The sequence below is a fragment of the Grammomys surdaster genome, unplaced genomic scaffold (assembly GCF_004785775.1).
Source record: "Grammomys surdaster isolate TR1022 unplaced genomic scaffold, NIH_TR_1.0 184, whole genome shotgun sequence".
In the NCBI taxonomy this organism is placed as follows: Eukaryota; Metazoa; Chordata; class Mammalia; order Rodentia; family Muridae; genus Grammomys; species Grammomys surdaster.
In genome coordinates, this window is record NW_021604629.1 from 2842431 (window position 1) to 2851331 (window position 8901).

An 8901-nucleotide genomic window follows, 5' to 3' on the forward strand; every position below is an offset into this window, starting at 1 on the left:
CCGCCTGGGCCTGCGCGTCACCGTCCGCGCCGGGTCAGCTGCGAGAAAGCCTCCGCCCCGGAAACGGTTCCGGGTGCACAGGGCCCGCCACCACCGCGGCCCCCGGGCTGCACTGAAGTCTGGGGGTCTTCCCCGGCAAGAGCTGGTGAATCCTGCAACTTCAGGAGCAGGCCTTGCGAGCCTACTCCGGCAGACCGGGTGAACCCCATCCCCGGGAACTGCGGAGGCCGAGAGGGTGCTACTCGTGGAGACCTGGCCGGGAGAGACCGAGCGTCAGGAGATTGGAAGCCCACCCGGCGGTGGAGGCTCGAGCCCGGCTCCTGTGCCTCGGTACGAACCTGCGGTCCGTGCGCCTCCAGGACTCAGCCCCCTGCCCGGCTCCCAACTGTAGCTGTGAGCTGTCCAGGCGGGTGTGGCTTCCACGACGGGCCGGCAGCCTTGGTACAGTCAAGGGCTGGGAAGTGTCCCATGGCGGCGGAGCTGGGCTGACTCGAGTCAGGCTTCGCAAGATGTGGACCGCCCATGGAGCATCCTCGCCCAGGACTCCTGGAGGTGGAGAATCCATGCGCCAGGCTCCAGTGAGACAGTGCCGATTTAAAACAGTTGACCTCTCAGTCAGTTCAGAGAGCACCAACCCTACTCCTTGGGGTGTCTTTTTCTGTAGATACTTTAGGAGCACCCTGGAGAGAACATAGTGCTTCTCATTAAAATATTTTTTTCACTTAGTAGACACTCTGGGGCTAGAGAAAGTGATGCAGTGTGCTCATCAAAACCCTCAGGGATTTGCTGAATGTCACCAGGGAAAATCACTTTCTGTCAATAAGAGGGGATTAAATTATATGATTTTCAAAGTCTACTTATAAGATCCCCACCCCACTCCCCCTTAAGTGGTCCTTTCCTTGCAGAAGATTGAGGTTTGGTTTCCACTACCCACATAGCAACTTACAACCTTCTGTAACTCCAGTGCAGGGGATTGGTTCTTCTTTTTCCCAGTAGCGTGCACACATATGGTACATGTGTGTGCATTTTGTCAAAACACTCATATACATAAAATTAAAATGTGTAATAGTGGTTAAAGTTTAAATATTTTGAATATATTGGATTTAAATGATAATTTTAATTTAATTTTTTTTTCGCTCTAGCCGTCATCTTGTATCTCCACTGTATCCCTTATCTCTTAGCTTGTCTGCCTGGGACCCCCTGAGCATGAACCCTAGTCCTCCCACACAGCCCCATTTCTACTAACAAGATGAAACAATCATGAACCAGGAAAAACTTGCCAAACTGCAGGCACAAGTTTGCATTGCTGGGAAAGGTACCTCCCACAAAAAGGTGGTTCATAGAACAGCCACAGTAGATGATAAAATCTGCAGTTCTCCTTAGAGAATTTAGTAAACAACTCTGATATTGAAGAGGTGAACATGTTTACAAACCAAGAAACTGATCCATTTTAACAATCTTAAAGTTCAGGCGTCTCTGGCAGCAAACACCTTCACCAGTACAGGCTGAGACAAAGCAGCTGCCAGGAATGCTTTCCAGCATCCTAAACCAGCTTGGTGTGGACAGTCTGACTAGTTTAAAGAAGCTGGCTGAAGCTGCCGAAACAATCTATGGATGGAAAAAGCACCATTTGCTACTAAAGAGGTGATGATAGTTCCAGATCTGGTGGGGAATTTTGATGAAGCTTCTAAGAAGGAGGCAGACTGAATTGAGGTAGCTTTTGAAGAAGGTGACATTTGCAGAAGTTACAGAGCTGCTATTTTATATCATGGCTGCTATTAAAAGTTCTTTTGTTTATGAATCTGGTAAAATCTAGATCTCTAGCCAGTGGGTGGTGACATGCAGCTTTAATCCCAGCAATCAGGAGTGAGGGGTAGGTGGATCTCTGGGAATTTGGGCCAGCCCAGTCAACAAAGAGAGTTCCAGGATAGCCAGGGCTGTTACACAGACAAACCCTGACTTAAAACACAAAACAAAACAAAACAAAAAATCTAGAAGTCTAATATTTTTAAGGCCAAGCCCCCTGGACACCGAAGCTCTTTTCAGGTTTTTTTGTTTTTGTTTTTGCTTTTTTGCTTATATACAATTCATTCCTTGTGACAAAATAACCTGAAGAAGCCTGGGAATAGAGTTTGAAATGTGCTAATGAAATTATTTGCATAGTAAAAAAACCCAACCAAACAAAAAACTTCTCAGTGTGGCTATTAGAAAATTTTTTGTTCTGGAATGCACAGCGAGGCAGCCATTAGTAATGTGTAACTGACCATAGACTGGGTCAGATGGGAAGAAACTGGGTGTGGTGGTTTGAGTAGGGATGGCTCTCCATGGACTGTGAATCTTTGGCCCATAGGGAGTGGCACTGTTAGGAGGTGTGGCCTTCTTGGAGTAGGTGTGGCTTTGGAGGAAGTACGTTACTGGGAGAGGGCTTTGAGATCTCATATGCTCAAGCTACAAACAGTGTGGCTCAGTCTCCTGCTGCCTTTTGGATCAGCTCTATCTCCAGCACCATGTCTGCCTGCACACTGCCATGCTTCCTGCCACAATGATAATGGACTGACCCTCTGAAACTGTAAGCCAGGCCCAATTAAATGTTGTTTTTTATAAGAGTTACTGTGGTCATGGTGTCTCTTCACAGCAATAAAACCCAAACTAAGACACTGGGACAGGTAGAGCTGAGGGCGTGAGAGAAGTATATCTGCCAAAAATGAATAAAATTTCAGCTGACTTTAATAGGTTTTACTTCTATGCTCTGCTCAGCTTATACATGTATGATTCTTTCCTGTAGATCAGGGATATTTAATGCCAGAAAGCTTTCCTTTACAAGGGTACATGTCTGTGGCTTTGCAGATCTCTTTTCTAACTTACTTTATTACGGTAAAATTGTATTTTCATATATACCTTTACGATCCCATTCCCTTCCAAAATCCTGTGGGCCGTTTGAGCAGAGGAACCTTTGTTTTAATATCTTTGGACCTAGAGACTGGAATCCAAGCATTAATGATGTGGGAATGAGAGAAAAAGAAAAGGGGAGAGAAAAATTCATTTAGTTGTCTCAGGAATTACAGGTACTTATTTTCGTCTTTCCTTGGCTCTTTCTAACCCTGAGAGATGAGGCTGAGAGGCCCAGAATGCAAAGGGCAGACCTGGGGAGCTGGGTTAGGTGAGGAAAGACTTCTGACCAGGATCACTTTAGAGCTGTTTTGTTTATACTCTGGCACTCACCTGAGCATCCAGCTTCCTCCCCACCCTTCTCCTGGCTTCCTATGAGTAGGCTTTCCTATTTTGTATTTCTTTTGCCATGCTAGAAATTTGCCATGCCCAGAGCTCCCATATGCTACGCAAGCTTTTTCCCTCTAAGTTACATCCTCAGCCCCTACTCCATTTCTCTTGATTTTGATTAACAGGGCAAGGATACTCTACCACCAGATCTGAGTTCTCATCTCTTGGTAAAGCCTGAAAATTTCTCTGTATCTTCCTCATATCCCTTCTTTTTGTTTCTTTGTAGCGCTGGTGATCAAACAGGATTTTACCCATGCTGGTCACTCCACCACTGAGTTATATCTCCCAGTACTGGTCTTCCTCCCTTAGAAAAATCCCCCTATTCTCTATGTGTGTGTGTGTGTGTGTGTGTGTGTGTATACACACACAGATGCACATGTATGTGCAGGTTTCCACAAAAAACGGAAGAGAGCATCTGATCTGGAGCTGGAGTTATAGATGATTGTAAGATGACTGATGTGGGTGTTGGGAACCAAATTATGGTTCTCTGCATGAGCTCTTAACTGCTAAACCATCTCTCCAGCCTGCCTCCAACTTCCTTTTTGAGACAGTCTTCCCATGTTGCCCAGACTGGCTTTGAATTCACAGTCCTTCTGCCTCAGCCTCCTAAATCCTGGAATTTGCACCACCACATGTGGCTTTCTAGTTCTAGTGTTCTAGTCTTTCATAACATTAAAAGGCCTCTGAGAAAACAGGTAATTTTTTCTTTTTTCTTTTCTTTTTATTTGGTTGGTTGGTTGGTTGGTTGGTTGGTTGGTTGGTTGGTTTTTGAGAGAGACTTTCTTTGGCTCTCCTGGAGCTCCCTCTGTGGACTAGAATTCCTGGCCTGGAATTCAGAGATCTGACTGTCACTGCCCCTGCTTCCTGAGTGCTGGGACTAAAGGTGTGTACAACCAGCTCCCAGCAATAGGAAAGATCATTAAAACAATTGTATAAATTTTCTGGAGGTGGTTATGACTATAGATTCTGTTATTCATTATTAAAGAGCCTAGCCTGGCAAACATTTGACATTTTTTATAATTAGAATAACTCAAGAAGCTTAAGAAGATGTTTGATCGTATCCCACTTCTGACAAACACTCCTTTTTCGAGGCTAGCCTGGTCTACAGAGTGAGTTCCAGGACAGCTAGGGCTACACAGAGAAACCCTGTCTCAAAAAACCAAAAGAAGAAAAAGGAAGAGGAGGAGGAGGAGGAGGAGGAGGAGGAGGAGGAAGAGGGGGGAAGAGGAGGAAGAAGAGGAGGAGGAGGAAGAGGAAGAGGAGGAGGAAGAGGCTGTTTGAGGTAAAGTGGCAGTACCTCCTGAGTAACAGAAGTGTAATTCTAGAAAGTGAGAGCCACTGTCGGGAGTTGAAGCATGCTGCTTGCAGGCTTCTTATACATTTATACAAAATAAACAAATGTGAAAAAATTTAAAAGTATGTATCCTTAAAACATAAGTTTCTATCATGAGAAAAATCCTTTTCTTTTTTTCTTATAATATATATAGTGAATACACTGTTGCTGTCTTCAGACACACCAGAAGAGGGCATCAGATCCCATTGCAGATGGTTATGAGCCACCATGTGGTTGCTGGGAATTGAACTCAGGACCTCTAGAAAAGCAATCATTGCTCTTAACTGCTGAGCCATCTCTCCAGTGCCCCCTCCTCTCCAAAATGCATTTCTTTGGAATGCCATATAATAACCCAACAATATAATAAGGTTAATTCAACCCTTTCCCTTCCCAAGCCTCTCTCATTTGTTATCCAAATAAACATTTCCTTTTCTCGAAGTAATTCTTCTCCACATACTGCTGATTGGTTCAACGTAGAAGATTGTTCTTGTACATGGAGATTGACTACCCAGCACTTAACATGGGTGTTCTCACTTGACACTGTGAGTTCAATACCTTTTCCATTTGCTTCATAGACTACAAAGCCATGTTCAATAAGATTCACTACTCTGTTCAAAGACTTTAAGAGGGAGCTGAGGCAGTAGCAGCAGTTAAGAAGCTGAAAACCACAAGACCTTGCATTGGGAGGCCCTAAGCAGAAATGCTGATGTACTTAGACTGTGTCCTGCCTCCTCATCTTCAGAGACTCAGACAAACACACAGAGAACAATTCCACTTTATTGATACATTGGTGTCACAAATAAGCCCAGTACAGCAGAAATACTGAGCAGATAAAGTGCTATTGCAGAGAGACCTGGCAACAGAAGGAGGGAGGAATCCAGTTCATCTCCTCCAAGTCCACAGTCTGAAAGGTTTTCTACTACACAAGAGTAAGGGCAGCTAGGTAAGCCAGTCTATAGATGCTCTGAGCTAAGGAACAGAAAACCATACTAGTGGGCTATGTGCAGAGCAAGGAAAAAGGAAAGTCAGAAAGTATCCCTTTCTCAAATTAAGCATAGAAATACCAAACAATTGTTTTCAACTTCCTGGATGTAATATCTATTAAGGAATGACAGGTCTGCTACTACTTCCCAGGGACTCAGAACTATGATGCAGTAGACACTTTCTTACACCCTAAGAAACATTACCATTTTCTAACTAGGAAAAACTCATTGACCTTACTTTGTTAGTCCCCAAAAGCAAAGCCAGTGTCCCTTTGTGAACACTGAGGAGACAAACTATAATAGAGTAATCAACTTGGCAGCATCAATGGCAAGGCAGAAGCAGGCAGATTTCTGTGAGTTCAAGGTTAGCTTTGTCTACATATTGAGTTTCAGGCCAGCCTAGCCCACATAATAAAATCTCGTCTCAAAAACAAAACAAAAAAGCACTAATAAACCCCAAGACTTCCTATAATTTTCTTGAAGCATTTTAGGTATCTCTATTATGGGATTAAATAGTTTGGTTAGAAAATTCAGATGATGTGAATGAACTGAGTGAACTATGTGAGTGGAGTCCAGTTCACCTTTGTTTCTTTTCCCAAATTAGAAAATAACTGACTGATTTTCAGAGACAAGAAGGAACATTAAAGGTCGTGTATTCATCCTGGTGCCATATTGTGCAGAAGTGAAAAGGGCCAAAATCAATGCCTCTTTCAAGAACCTGAGAATTCCTGGCCTCACTGGTCCTCAGGAAATCCAAACAAAGAGACACTGGAAAGAGCCTGCAGCATGCTTCCTTTGCAGTCAAGTGTCAAGGCTTGAGGTAGAACTCTCAAGTAGGGAAATACTGGTGACATCTCCAGCCCTGTCCCAGAAGAGCTGGCCAGTGTGATGCTCTGATGAACAAAAGTGCAGGGAGCCTCGGGAAGGAGCATGTTCCCTCCACATAAGGGGCTCTCATGGCCAGGCTGAAGGCTGGAACACTGGACAAGACAGTGATACCTGACAGGATTCAAAGTTTGAGAACTGCTATCAGCCAAGGGTAGTCTTAGAAATATCTTGAAGGATTACTTACAGTTAGCTATTTTTCTGCCTTAGTCAAATATTTCTATAACTGAACTGAAGAGCAGATTCCATTACAGGCATCTCTAAGCCTGAGAAGACACAATAGCAAAAAACAAAACAAAAGAAAAACTTAAAAAACAATCCTGTGATTTTCCCAATCCACTGAGATAGGTCAGGTCAGGAAATACTGGGGGGTTATACAGGTTATTCTGGTTTGTTTATTTTTATTTTATTTTTGTCTTTTGAGACTATCCCTTACTGGCCTGGAATTCACTATAGACCAGGCTGGTCTCATACTCATATCTGCCCGCCTCTGCCTCTGCCTCTGCCTTCTGGGTGCTGGTATTAAAGGTATATGCCACACCCAGCTGTTAATGGCTCTTAATGCTGCCAGCTACCTTTCTCCTTTCTTCTTCCCTTGTATGAGGGCTTGCCAGTCTTTACTTCCCTGCCTGGAGATCTCACTCCCTATTTTAATCCCAGGAAAGTCTCCCAAGTAGGCTTTCCCACTCGGTGGACTCAGTCTCCTCTCTTCTATTCTGGCCTACTTTGGTTTTTATTTTTCCTTTCCCTATCTCTATTTCCAGCTACTGAAACTTTGTGACATGTAACAAGACAGACAGAAATTCTGACTGGTTCTTAGGGATAATCAATATCCCATAGTGACAACGACATCATCAATGATATCTCAGGAACTAATAATATCCTTTCCTGTCTGTGGTTTCTTTCTTCTCTTGTTCACTGTGAGAGACTGTCCCATCTTCGTAGCCTGTTTTTTCTCCTCTCATTTTTTTCCTGTGGTGTGTGTCCATGTGTGTCTGTGAGGATGTGTAGGGATTTGTATGAGTGCATGGAGCTGTGCACCTGTGCATGCTCACAGAGGCCAGAGGAACATGTGGGTGTCCTCTATTCCTCTCCCACACTTCACTTGGTTCCTTTGAGGCAAGGACTCTGGAGATAGCCCCTCACTCTCCTCCCTCCTCCTCTTCCTGTCTCTCCCTCTCTCTTTTGGTTAGACTGGTAGCTAGAAAGTTCCATTTGTTATACTGTTGGTTCTGGGGTCTCAGGTGTGTGTGGGACTATGCCCAGCTATTGTTTGGATTCTGGGATCCAAATGGCAGTCTTCATGCTTACGCAGCAAGTGCTCTTAATCAGCAAGCCATCTTTCTGTCTCTACTGCTGTGATTGAGCCCAGGACCTTGCACACATTAAACAAGCACTCCACCACTAAGCCGCATCCCGTACCCCTCCTTTGTTGCACTTTAACCTTCCTGCCTTCCTCTTGAGGCCGGAAAACAAATGAAGCAGCATAAGAGCCTTGGTTTGGATATCAGGCCCGGATTCTGGCTGTCTTCTGCCACTGACTTAATATATGAATTTAGACAATTCAATGGCCTGTCTGTGTGTTTAAATTAAATGTCTGGACCAGATGATCTCTCTGAAACATCTTTCAGATCAGTTCACACTGAAAAATCAATTGCTTCAGAAGAGATTCTAATGTCAAGACATGTTTCTATACCTCTTTGAAACAGTTGAAAGAAAGTTCCTATTTACTATATATTTTAATATTTTAAAAAAGCAAGTGTTATCTATGGAGAAATAGAACCTGGCAGCCCCTACATTGGATTAATAAAAAGCAAATTCTTGGAAGAAGCAGAGAAATAGGCCACAAATAAGACCTGGCAGTGTCAAAAAAGGTCTATAAGTTAAATATTCAAAGAAGTAAAAAACAATGTCTGTTTAACCATTAAGCCATGAACCAGACAAGATCTCTAAGCACAGACTATAGTCTAGAAAGGTCTGAGTGGGAAGAAGCCCCTGAATAATGTACTGGAGGGGAGGACATGGTCCATAGCAAGGTGCTACTGTAATTTAGTTCGAACTCAGTTTTCTCAGTCTGTAACCTGGTGTGTGTGTACATGCACACGCTTCAGGCTGCAATTATGCTTCTGAAGTGCTGAAATGAGAAAGAAACAAATGATTGATAGCAAGTTCAAAGGAGTTAATCTGAAGGCAAATTAACTTGGGTTTTAAAATGACTCATGTATATACCTATAACCCTAGCACTTAGGAGGCTGAGGCAGGAAGCTCATGAATTTAAAGCCAGACTGGGCTACATGCTAAAACGTTATCTCAATGTCCTATTCCCAACTCATACCCTATTCCATTCCTGGACTACATAAGGAAACCTTGCTATACACACACACACACACACACACACACACACACACACACACACACACA